Below are 13823 nucleotides of genomic sequence, written 5' to 3' on the forward strand. Positions count from 1 at the left end.
GTATGTGCATGTATATGTGTATTTGTGTGTGTGTATGTATGGGGGTGTGTGCATGTGTAGGTGTGTGTATATGTGTAGGTATAGATGTGTGCATGTATGTGTGTATATGTGTATGTGTAGATGTGTGTATGTGTAGATGTGTGTATGTGTAGATGTAAGAGTGTGTGTATGTATATATATGTTTAGGTGTGTGTATATGTGTACATATGTGTAGGTCTATGTGTATATATGTGTAGGTATGTGTATGTACATATGTGTAGGGTGTGTGTGTGTGTATATGTGTAGGGGTGTGTGTGTGTGTGTGTGTGTGTGTGTTATGTGTATGTGGTGGTGGAGGTGTGTATCAGATGCTAAATGATACTTTTCCTGTTGACTCAGAGTCTGAAGCTTTTGTGGAGCCCTGAAGGTTAAGAAGTCTAGGTGCTCAACCATTCCCCCTTGCAGGACAGGCTAAGAGTTTGTGAAACCAGTTTGACAACCCTAACTCATCAATCACATTGGAAGAACCTAGTAAAAAGAGGAAAGTAGGGGTAGAGCCGGACCAGGTGGTATGGAGTACTTTGCAGAGATTGCTGATGTCCTGTGAGTTTCTCCTTCATGCCCCCAGCTAAGCCTGTAGAGCTTTGAGGAGGCCACATGCAAAGATAGGCATGTGTCCCCTGGGATTTGGGAAATTGAGATAGCCTGACTCAGGCCAGGGGAGTTCCAAGTGGCCTGTGGTGGCAGAGCAAAGAAAAGAGGCAGGTCTACTTTGGTATGGCCTGAGCTTCCAGATACTTACAGGTTAAGAACGCACAAGAGTCAAGTGGACAAAGCAGCTCAGGGTGACTGGTCCTGAGCTGGCCTGCGGAGGATTCGATATGAAGACACGGCGAGGAGAGGCTGCCCCAAACACGGAGTGTTGGTGAGCCAGCAGCCAGCCAAAGGGCTCCAGAGAGCCAGAGGGAGGAGGAGAGGAGGACGGGTGAGGGGTCCTGGTCAAATCTCTCTCTCTGTCTCTCCTACACACACACACACACACACACACACACACACAAACACACGCACTCTCACATGGCAGTGAAGGTGACACTGTATCTCCGAATCCCCCTCACTTCATTTTTTTTTTTTTTTAAGACAGAATCTCACTCTGTTGCCAGGGTGGAGTACAGTGGCGCAACCTCGGCTCACTGCAACTTCTGCCTCCTGGGTTCAAGCAATTCTCCTGTCTCAGCCTCCCCAGTAGTTGGGACTACAGGCCATGCCACCCCACCCAGCTAATTTTTGTATTTTTAGTAGAGACGAGGTTTCACCATGTTGACCAGGATGGTCTCGATCTCCTGATCTCGTGATCTGGCCACCTCGGCCTCCCACAGTGCTGGGATTAGAGGCATGAACCACTGTGCCCGACCCACTTCATTTTTTGAAAACATTGATTATGCATATGTGTTCTTACATGTGTTTCTCCTTTGCAAAGTAACATTCACTTCACCTATAGTAACACTCATTTAAAAATTTCAACTGTGTGTAAAGCCCATGTATAAACACATTTCTAAATACCAGTTACCGCTTATATTAATAAACCTTGTCCTTGGTAAATAGCATTCTGTTTTCCAATAATCTTATTTTCAAGAAGTTTCATCTTAATAACATCATCAGGCTTTTAACTTTCTTTTCAGGGTTGGTCAGGGCCTTCTTCTTAGACCACACTGCAGTTTCTGTGTCTCCCATCTGAACCCCTTAAATCCACTCCACCCAGGGCTTTGCTGAGCACATTTCTGCGTGGTTGTACATGGTCAAACACATAACATCCAAACTCCACAGTCTGGCATTCAAGAATTTCCATAGTTTAAGTTTTAAAAAAATCTTTTCAGATTTACCCAAAACTAGATCATTCGCCAAAACTAACTTCCTCCAGCAGCAAAGCTTCCCTGAACGTGCCTTACGTGCTCCCTCCTCCCTGGTTTTGCTCACGCAGTTTCTCATTTCTCCAGGCTCTCCCCACTATCCAGGAATGTTAGTTGAAAATTCTGGCATGAATGGAGACAGAAATGGAACGTACTTCAGGGAAATACCGAATTCTACTGAAGGTTATTTCAGTTTAGGCTAGAAAAAGTTTAAGCATATTTTTTAGGCAAAGAGGAAGAAATTGATGTTTTAAAGAGATAAAAGGATTAAGAGGAGGTGGGATAAGATGCTATTAAAAACATAGGTCAAGGAGACATTTCTAAATGTAGAAAATTTGGGGGTTAAAGTATTTTGAGTATTGATGCCATGTATCTTGGTGAATAGAAGGGCACCCATTTTAGTAAGACATTTTACGAAAAAAGCACCAAAGGTTGGAGGCAGATCCAAAGACTGGTTTGAAACCAGACAAAAACCAGCAGAGCTGACTTTAGAGGGGTCAGTGATTAACCTTCAGGCATAATATTAGCCTGAATCCCAAGCACCTGTGAAAAGAAGCAAAGTTTTAGCATCAGCAAGAGTGTTTTCAATTCAGTGACTCCCTGGTGTATACAAGGTGTTTCTATGTAAAAGTTACATGACTCTGACTTTAATTATTTATTCAAAAATTGATAAGTAGGCCAGGGATGGTGGTTCACAGTTTGCTTGAGCCCAGGAGTTAGAGGCCAACCAAAACCCCATCTCTACAAAAAAAAAAAAAAAAAAAAAACAGCCAAGAATGGTGGTGGATGCCTGTAGTTTCAGCTACTCAGGAGGCTGAGTGAGGTAGGAGGATCACTTAAGCCCAGGATGTTGAGGCTGCAGTGACTATGCCACTGCACTTCAGCCTGGGCAACAGAGTGAGACCCCATCTCAAAATAAATAAATAAATAAATAGCTACTCCTCTACTTTCGCATCAGCTGTTAATGCCTCCAGTACATAAAAGGACTCAACCACACAGTATTGGTTTTGGCAATCCCACCCCTCTTCTATTAAGATCTAATTCTGGCTCTCAGAATTACCTGGCTGTACATAAAGATGGTTAATAAAATTTTCAGCATCCAACAGTATCTGGGAAAAAATGACTTAAGAGATAAAAGAATTGTCAATGCAAAGAGTTAAATGAACCAAGTCAGAGAATTATTTGAAGTTATCCAAAACCATTAAGGTCATTGGCGAGAAAAAGAAATAATCTATGTAAAAGGCAGATTGGTTAAAAGCCTTCAAAGCAAAGGTTTGGAAAGTTTGCATTTACGCTTTCATGTAACGTTTCAGTAAAGAATTATTATTTACTATATTCCAAGTACTACACTATGCCTTAGGGTACAAAGATGAAAACAGAGAAAGGATCTGATCTAAAAGAGCTGAATTCTGTTTGGGAAAACAACAAAGTGAATATACTACAGTGAGATTGTTGCTGAGGTAGAGAGAAGCAAGAAAGAGCACCTTAGACGACCTTGCAGAGACAAAAAAACCTGTGGGGAGACCACACTCCAGAGACAAAAAAACCTGTGGGGAGACCACACTCCAGGTGTTTCTTGGAAGGGCTTCCCATGGGACGGGGAAGAACCATTTTAGGGAGCAGGTGTGAGAACTGCAGTGGAGCTGTGGCAGCTGTGGAGGGGAGGCTGCCTGAGGCCACACCCCCCGCGGGTGGGGTTTGGGAGGTGGGGGATGGGGAAGGGGGGTGATGGAGATTAGCCCAGAGATCAACAGTGGTTGTAAATTATTATTTGCTTTTACAGTAAGAAAATAATACTTAAGTAACAAGGTATAAGTAAGATGCAATTATGTGATTATGTACCCCCAAAAGCTCCCAAGAAAGTCATTTTCTATAAGGGCAAAACTACGAATTGCCAGCCAGATGCAGTTATTACCATTTTCTTAGACATTTTACTGCCTTTCATTGCACTAATAGTTCCTAGTGTAATGGAGCAGTTACAAATGTGATCCTACCATTCTGGACCTATCTTTCTTACCGTGAGCCCTTGGACAAGTTACTCTACCTCTTTGTACATCACCAACCTCATCTGCAAAGTGGACACCAGAACCGCACTTACCTCTACAGGAGTGTTGTGTAAATGAAAATGCCAGCAAAGTGCTTAGAGCAATATATGGCTCGTAAGAGTCTCTCAAGAACTGTTAGCGATGTTTGAAAGAAGGAAGAACATCTAAACACATTTGAACTTAGTTTTTGTTTGTTTAATGATTGAACTTTAATACAGTTTAACTTAAAGGTCACTATGAGAATACAACTATGTGTTAAAATCGCCGCCTGTTAGAGCTGGCAAAGGTTTTAGATTCAGCCAGTCCACAACTCCCTCCACAATTTACAGGTGAAACTGTGATCTAGAAAAGTTCAGCAGTGTTTCCAGTTGTAAAGCTCCGAGGCTCGGAAAGTTCCAGTATAGCATGGCCCCCACTCCTAAGGCAAATGACTGATTGTCTGCTGCCCTCTAGTGGCAGATTTGGGAAATTATCTTCTGTACAGTAAGAAATGACACAATACCACGAGAGCCATTTATTTGCAGAAGGCTCACTAGGCATGTTACAAAGTCTGTATATATTGTCTCTATAATGCAGTGAAAGTCAAAACTACTAGATGTTTTTATTTATATTTACAAGTAGCTGCATTTTTTCATACAAATCATGTAAGGTATTGCTCTTTGTGAGTATTCACAACTTTCCTATGTTTAACTCACCTCTCCAATTGTTTAAAACCAAAGTGTTGGTTATATATTAACAACATTTCACTGCCAGTATCGATTTCTGCTTTTATTTGATTATTTATAATAACTAGATCATCTACCCCTCCTTTAAATAGCATGTGATTAAAGAGAAGATAGAGAAGAAAGAAAAAGAAAGAAGAAATGAAGGAAGGAGGGAAAGAGGAAGAAAGGAAAGGGGAGAAAGGGAGAAAGGGAGGAAGGGAGAGTGGGAGGGAGGAAGGGGCAAGAAAGAAACTACATGGTACTTGATGAGTCTCCCTTTTTATAGAGACTTGGAGAACAACTATGAATAAATCCACGTGTTTACACAAACATATATAAATTATGTTTTACACAAATGTGAGTACGTGCTCTGCCACCTCCTCTGGACCTTACTTACTCATATAAGACATATCATTTTTTTTTTTTTTTAGATACTCTGTCGCCCAGGCTGTAGTGCAGTGGTACGATCTCAGTTCACTGCAACCTCTGCCTCCTGGGTTCAAGCAATTCTCAAGCCTCAGACTCCCAAGTAGCTAGGATTACAGGCGTGCGCCATCACGCCCAGCTAATTTTTATATTTTTAGTGGAGACGGGGTTCCACCACATTGGCAAGGCTGGTCTAGAACTCCTGAGCTCAAGTAATCTGCCCTCCTTGGCCTCCCAAAGTGCTGCAATTACAGGCGTGAGTCACCGCACTTGGGCCAAGACATATCTTGAAGATAACAGCTATACATGTTCCATTATGCATCCTGTTACAGATATGAAATTTGAATGTTTTTACTATGATTTTTTAAAAGGTACAATATCTTCCTTGTACATGGAGATTATAAATAAATTCCTTATAGTAGAATTGTTGAATCAAGGGAGTTTCTAAATATTTAATTCTAAAAGGTGTTGTCTTTGTGCATTATTTTTCATTCCCTCTGGCCTACAAGTGCCCTGTTTTCCCACTCTTGGGCGAGAACTTGGTCTTATAAAAGTTGTAATTATTTCCAAATTGATAGGTTAAAAAGTTGCATCTTATTGTTTTGATTTATGATTTCTTTAATTATCAATGAGACTGGAATATTTTCCCAGGTAAACAAGTCATTTGAATGTTATTGTTTGCCTATGTGAACAGCTCGTTCATATTTTCTGCTTTTTTTTTCTGTTAAGTTGTTGGCATGTAAGACTTTTTTGGACAGTAAATTTATGCTTTTCTATTTATCTTTTAATTTAGCTTATAATATTCTTTCTTCATGAAAGTTAAAATGCTTGTATAGTCGAATGTATTATTTTTTTCCACTCATGATTTTTTTCTTGCCTACAAAGATCTTCCTAACCAAAGGTAATAAACCGTTTGCCTAAACTTTCTTTTACTACTTTTAGGGTTCTTTTTTTTTAAAAAAATTTACATGTAAATAATTGAGCTATCTATAAGGGATTTTGGTGAAGGTAACGCATAGGCATTCAGCTTTGTTTCCTGCCCCGAATTATTAGCCATTTGACCTAACACTATAGTGTCTAGGCTTCATTTGAAAAGCTGTATTTATTTTGTGCCAAATTTCCATTGACTTTGGATCATTTTTTTTTTTTCTCTCTGGATTCCCCATCCTATTTCATTGCTCTCACTGTCTTTTGCTACGCTAGTACTAAACTGTTTTACAAATAGTGGCTTAAAATATATTTTAATATCCGGTAGGGCTACTGAGTCAGGTGACAACATTCCTTTTTTTCTTACCCATAGACTCTTCTTGATTAATTCATACGCTTGGTTTTTTCTTCCTATCAACTCAAATTAAAAATCAATAAGCAATTTTATGGTGATCTTATTAAATTAAGAAGGAATTGATGTATTTAAATTGTTATATGCCTATATATGTATATAAGTTAGTGCAAGTCCATCCATTTATGGAAGTAAAAACGTTAAACATTTTTAAATAGGCTCTTTCTAAATGTACAACTAGGCATTTATTCTCTATTGTAAATGATATATAAAAGTCCCTTCATTTTTATTTTTAATTTGGAGGAGTGTGTGTGTGTGTGTGTGTGTGTGCACATTAAGGAAAGTTAGACATATTCTATGATGTGTTGAAAAGAGTGACCAAATGGTTGATAGTAATTTTTCTTTCAGTTGGTTCCTATTGGCTTTCCTGATTCACAAACATTGTTTGCATATTGACAAGGTTTACCTCTTCTTTTTTTTCATTTTTATACTTTATTTCTTGTTTTTTGTCAATTGTATTGAATTGATTAATACTTCCTTATTAAAGTTATGCCTTTAATACTTTGCCTTTAATGTTATGCCACTAAGGACATAGTGGACTTTATTGTCTTATTCTCAGTTTTAAAACAGAAATGCTCCCCATGTTCGTCATCAAGCAAGATGAATTTTGGTGTGAGGAGCATATGTCCCCTCCTTAGTTCCCGTAATTCAATTAAAAAAAAAGTTACAAGGCAAAAAGGCATGAAGTAGAAGGTATTCCTGATGAAGCACAAATTCTAGTTAAAATCAAAATCAATTGTGAACTACATCCTAAAAGTAAGTTCTTTCTAATTGTATTATGTGACAAACAATAGAATCTTCAATTTGCTTTTCGTTTTTCTTAATATATTGATTTTGACCTTTTTACAAGAGAGAATTCATAAATACTCCCTAATTGATATCACCTTGTAAACAGATGAGCCAACAATTTACATCCCAACTTTAAAAGGAATAGTAGGCCAGGAATGGCTCACACCTGTCATCTTACCACTTTCAGAGGCTGAGGCAGGTGGATCACTTGAGTCCAGGAATCTGAGACCAGACTGGGTGACACGGTAAAACCCCATCTCTATTACAAAAACACACACACACACAATAAAAATGAACAGTTTAATTGGTGATGCTGAGGGCCAGCACAAGGCAGGCAAGGGGAGAGATGTGGTTGTGTTTGGTGAGAAATCAGAGAAAAGGTTTTTTCTGTTGTTGCAAATTATTGCAAAAGCTACGCTAAAATGGTTGTAACTTAAGTTCTCTTAACATAACGTTATTTGATCATTGTAAAGGAAAATGCAGTTCATACATACACATACACATACATAATTTGATTGCCTTCAGGAAGAATACATCCCTTCCTACTTTCTTAAAAGGACATGAAATGGATGCTAAATTTCACCAAATGCTTCTTGGCCATCTGTGGGAACACTGGTATGTGGTTTTCTCTCCTTTAATCCTCCAATGTGAGGAATTTCATTAATAGCTATTGCTAATGAACTATTTTTGCTTGGAATGAAACCATTTGTTTATAGTTTGTTTTTAAAATGCATTCTCAATTATATTATATTTTATTTGTAATTTTTGTAAAGAGATTCCTTAGTGAAATTGGTCTAAGAATTTTTGTTGTTGTGTTATTTCGAAGTTCTTTTGATGTAATTTGCCCAGTTTGGGTACCAATGATATACTTGCTGTGTTAAAACAATATAAACTAGGAATTTTTCTCCTGGGGCTCTATGGTAGTTTCAGTATTAACATTATCCGTGTGTTGAAAGTTTAAGAGAATCCATCTGTGACAGTACCTAGATCTCATTCTTTCTTGTGGGGTTAAATATTTGCTCACTCAAATTATTTTATGGTTGTTGGGCTTTACCTTTATTATCTCTTCTATGGTAGGTTGTAGTAATTATCATTTAAAAATTACCTCTCATTGAAGTTTTTATATTTACTTAGAAAAAATATAAGGTAACATTTTCTTACTATTATCTATTCTTTCCTCTCTAATTATCTCTCCTTTTTGTTTGTTTGTTTGTTTTTGTTTGTTTATTCATTTGTTTTGAGACAGAGTCTCGCTCTGTCACCCAGGCTGGATGGAGTGCAGTGGTATGATCATAGCTAACTGCAGCCTCAATTTCCTGGACTCAAGCAATCCTCCTGCCTCAGCCTTCCAAGTAGCTGGGACCACAGGTACGCATCCCCACACTTCATTAATTTTTAAATTTTTTTGTAGAGATGGAATTTCACCACATTGCCCAGGCTGTTCTAGAACTTCTGGGCTCAAGCAGTCCTCCCACTTTGGCCTCCCAAAGTGCTGGGATTACAGGCATGAGCCACAGCACTCAGCCTCCATTCTCTTTTTTATCATTGCATATTTCTACTTTCTCTTTTACCTCTTGATGATGTTACTAGCCATTATCAATATTATTATTTCAAAAGTTAACTCTTAGATGTATTTTGCATTTTCACATTTTTATTTTCTACATTAAAACCTTCATAAATTGAAGATTTCTATTTATGTCATTATATATAATACGTGGCATGTTCTCTTAAGCTTGCCATAGGCCAGCCCCTCTCTTCATTTTCTATGTTCAGACAATTCACCTATTATTTTCCTGTCTGGCCACTCTCAGCACAAGAATTAGAACCTAGTTTGAGGCTTTTAGTTTTCTTCTGACCTCTGTTTAGCCATATCTCATAGTTTCTAATATGTTTACTGTTCAGTTTTTTTTTTTGAAGCCACAGTGCAGGAGGATTGAGTAATGAAAAACTAGGAAAGCATATGTAGAAAAAAAGGAAAAGGAAAAGAGAGAAAGAGAGCATTAGTTAGGTGTAAAGACAGGATTCGGGGATAAATCTGTTTATCTCGTAAGCTGTGCTCGTATGCTAGGAGAGAAAGCCAGTGGAGAACATCATCAGTGAGCACACAACAACAGAGCAAGGCCACAGGAGACGGGGAGGGGACAGCAGGAATGTCTTTGTCCATTTGGGATGCTGTAAAAAATACCATAAACTCGACAGCTTATAAACGTAGACATTTATTTCTCACAGTTATGGAGACTGTGAAATCCAAGGTCAAGATGCCAGCAGATTTGGTGTCTGGTGAGGGCCCACTTTCTGGTTCATGGATGGCACCTTCTCACTGTGCCCTCGCATGGCAGAAGTAACCAGCTAGCTCTCTGGGGTCTCTCTTATAAGGATGCTAATCCAAATCATGAAGATGAAACCCTTCCAAAGGCCCCACCTCTTAATACCACCACGTTGGGGGTTGAGGATTTCAACATATGAATCACCTCCCAAAGGCCTCACTTCTTAATACTATCATATTGCAAGGGTGATTTTTTTTTTTTTTTTTTTTTTTTTTTGAGACAGAGTCTCACTCTGTCGCCCAGGCTGGAGTGCAGTGGCGCGATCTTAGCTCACTGCAAGCTCCGCCTCTTGGGTTCATGACATTCTGCCTCAGCCTCCCGAGTAGCTGGGACTACAGGGGCATGCCACCATGCCTGGCTAATTTTTTTGTAGTTATAGTAGAGACGGGGTTTCACCGTGTTAGCTACGATGGTCTTCATCTCCTGACCTCGTGATCCGCCCGCCTTGGCCTCCCAAAGTGCTGGGATTACAGGCATGAGCCACTGTGCCCGGCCTGCAATGGTGATTTTAACATACAAATTTTGAACATAATATTTAGACCATAGCAAGTACACAGGCCATAAATCCAGGAGACAAGAGAGCATTCTTTGTGAGAACAATGAGTCGTGGGGTTCATGTAAATACAGACGATTTTGGAGGTAGTAAGAGGAAAGGTGTTTGTGATGGCTAATTTACGTGTTAACTTGACTGGGTCATGGGATGCCCAGATATTTGGTTACACCCTATTCTGAGCATGTCTGTGAGTGTGTTTGTAGAATGAGATTAACATTTGAATGAGTGAACTGAGTAAAGCAGACTGCCCTCCCTAATACAGGTGGGCCTCATCCAATCAATTGAAGACCTATAGAGAACAATAAACAAAAAGAAAATAAAAGAAACTAAGAGGAAACTTCTGCTTGACTGCCCTGTGGCTGGGATATTAGTTTTTCTTGCCTTTGGACTCAAACAGAAGCACTGACTCTTCTTGGGTCTCAAGCCTGCCTTCAGACTAAATCTCTATCAGCTCTCCTGGCTCTCCAGCTTGCTGACTGCAGATCTCGGGACTTCTCAACCTCCATCATCACGTGGAACAATTCCTTACAATAAATTTCTTTATATATATGTGCACATAAACACACACACATGCATGCATGCATGCACACAAGCACACACACACTATTGGTCCTGTTTTTCCAGAGAACCCTAGTATTGTAGTAATTCGTGCCCATTGACATCTACTTTCTTATAAGACAGAGTCAAGTTCATCTGCCAAATGTGAAGCAGATAAGGAAGAGAAAATGGAGTTGAGAAGCGAGAAAGAGATTTTTCAGAATAGTCAAGACAAAGTTACTGAATAAGGTCTGTTTCCTTGTATAAAAGGTATTTTTCCAGAAGAAGAAGAAATTTTTCCAGAAGAAAATTAATTTTTAATTAATTGTTAAATGATCAGTTCAATATGTCTCTGCTGCAATGTTATGAATTCAAAGGGAAGAGTCCGTGTTTTTCAGAGATAGAGTGTTGTTTATTGTTGGTGCCATTTGCTTGAGTTCTTATCCCAGCTTTGTCACTTTCTATCTGCTTGATTTGTTGTATGTTGTTCAATTTCTTTTCCCCTCAGTTTCCTTACCTAGATCTGTTTGATAGGATTGTGATGAGGATGAAAGAAGGGCATTGAATAGTAACTGGCAATAGTGAAAACTCAGCCAAAGTGATCCACTGGGATGATTTTGGCCCAGTCTACCCTGAGCACTTAGCACAATGTTTAAAATCTAGTAGGTCTTGAATTGCATGCATTAGTGAATGGATGAAGTCTGTTATTCTGTGGCTCAGCCACTGTGGTTGATTGTTAGCAGCTGAGCATAGTTTTGGACCTATTCTACATTCTTCCCTGCATGTTGGGGGAAGAATCTCAGGTATACATTTTTTGGAATCCCTTTCCAGTGGGGTTATGTATTTGACTTTGCCAATGAAAGTTGTTTGCCCAAGATTTGAGAAGGAAAGAGAAGACAAATCATTATACCTTTGGGAGCAGCTGGGGAGAGGTGCATGGACTCTGGCAGAAGACACATGGAGTGTTTTTGCAGCCACATCTGGGCAATCTCCTAAGAAACATATGGTTTGCTGCTACGTGAGCCCTTCAGTGGCAGCTTGGATTCCTGATTTCTGCACTGGTGGATTTCTTCAAAGCAGTAGTAGCTCCTCTGTGTGAAAGGGAAATAAAGCTTCGACACCCCAATTCACTATGCCACAAGGAAAAAAATTAAGCTGAAAGTGGAGTCAAGCAAGACACTGACTTTCCTTTTGTTTCTAAGCGGATAGCTACAATAAAAGGTTAAAAATCCCCACGGGTAGTTCTGTGTAAAGCACCAATTTACTGAGTGCCAAAGGAATACATAATTGAGTATTCCTCTACCTTTGCCTTTTCCCTTGCAGCATGTGAATTTAGTAGTGTGATCATACCCTTCCTTTTCCCCCCTCCAGCCTGCTTTTCCCCTTTCAATACTGAAGCCCTCAAAATTATTTTCAAAGAAGGCACAGACCTATCTCCCAGGCATGTCCTCAATTTTGGCAAAATAAACTTCCAAATTGATTGCGACCTGACTCAGATCCTTTTGGGTTTACACCTGCCTTCATTGTTGTGGCACTCCCAACACGGGTGTGAGTTTCTAATCCCCTGCATTAGATCCCTTCCTTCTTAAAATACCTAGAGGGCTTGCCTTTTTTTTTTTTTTTTTTTTTTTGATTAAACCCAATTGTTATGGGATGAATTGTGTCCTCTCCTCCAAATTCATGTCAAAGCCCATAACACCCACTACTTCAGAATGTGACGGCATCTGGAGATAGGAGTCTTCAAAAAGGTGATTAAGTTAAATGAGGCCATTAAGCTTGGCTGTAATTCAGTATGATTGGCATCCTTATAAAATGCAGAAAATTGGACATACACAGAGACATAAGAGATGTGGGCACGCACAGACAGGAAAGTCCATGTAAGGACAGCGAGAAGGTGGTGGTCTACAAGCCAAAGACAGCGACCTCAGGACAAAAAAAAAAAAATCTTGCCTGTACTTCAGTCTTAGACTTTTAGCTTCCAGGACTGTGAGAAAATGACTTTCTGTTGATTAAATCATCCAGTTTGTGCTATTTTATTATGGTAGCCCTAGGAAACTACTACATTAATCTGAACACAAATTGGATTGTTAGAACAATAGACTCGAAATTGTCCCCCTGACTCTTTGAGGAGAAAGGGTATACTATGGTGGTTCTCTAAGACTCCAAGGTATCACCTATCTGTGAGTCACTTGAAAAATTCACACAAGGCACCTTTCATCCAGAAGTTGCTGCTGTACCAGTGCCATGTAAGTTCTGTAGCATAGCCTAGATGAGGTCTGAGTTCTGATCAACAGCCAGGAAAAATGGGCACAATGTGTATTTTTTGTGGATATCATGATTCAGTTGTTTCTGCACATCATAAAGACAGCCAAGGTGTCCACAGCCACCTCCAGTGAAGCCCAGGCCCTGCCCGCAATGCTCTGCAGCAGCTGTGGAGGGCCTGCTGGTAGTGGGGGCACAGCCATTCAGTAGGGAAGTTTGAGTGACTCTCTCCAATTCTGTAGTCAGTTTTGACAGACAAGGGGGAAAAAAAAAACACCTCAAAATTGAGAGTGTGGGGGAAGAAAAAAGAATGGAAACCAGAACTGTTATAAGGGCCTGTGATGGTTAATACTGAGCGTCAACTTGATTGGCTTGAAGGATGCAAAGTATTATTCCTGGGTGTGTCTGCGAAGGTGTTGCCAAAGGAGATTAACATTAGAGTCAGTGGGCTGGGAAAGTCAGACACACCCTCAATCTGGATGTGTACCATCTAATTGAGCTGTCAGCATGGCCAGTATATAAAGCAGACAGAAAAATGTGAAAAGACTAGACTGGCTTAGCCTCCCAGCCTACATCTTTCTCTCACACTGGATGCTTCCTGCCCTCTAACACTGGACTCTAAGTTCTTCAGCTTTGGGACTTGGACAGGCTTCCTTGCTCCTCAGCTTGCAGATGGCCTATAGTGGGACCTTGATATCGTGTGATTTAATACTCTTTAATAAACTCCCCATATATATATATATATCCTATTAGTTCTGTCATTCTAGAGAACCCTGACTAATAGAGGGCCCATTGAGGAAACAAAAAGAGATCCTGAAGAATCCTTCCTCTGAATGGGAAGTGAATCGAAGGGCTTAACTGACAACATCCCTGTGATTCCCTAATAGGAAAAGATTAACTGTATTTTCTAACCTAGAGGGGTAAGCTAATGCCTTTAACACCTACCCCGAGGCTG

The sequence above is a fragment of the Mandrillus leucophaeus genome, unplaced genomic scaffold (genome assembly GCF_000951045.1).
Source record: "Mandrillus leucophaeus isolate KB7577 unplaced genomic scaffold, Mleu.le_1.0 Scaffold535, whole genome shotgun sequence".
Classification (NCBI taxonomy): domain Eukaryota; kingdom Metazoa; phylum Chordata; class Mammalia; order Primates; family Cercopithecidae; genus Mandrillus; species Mandrillus leucophaeus.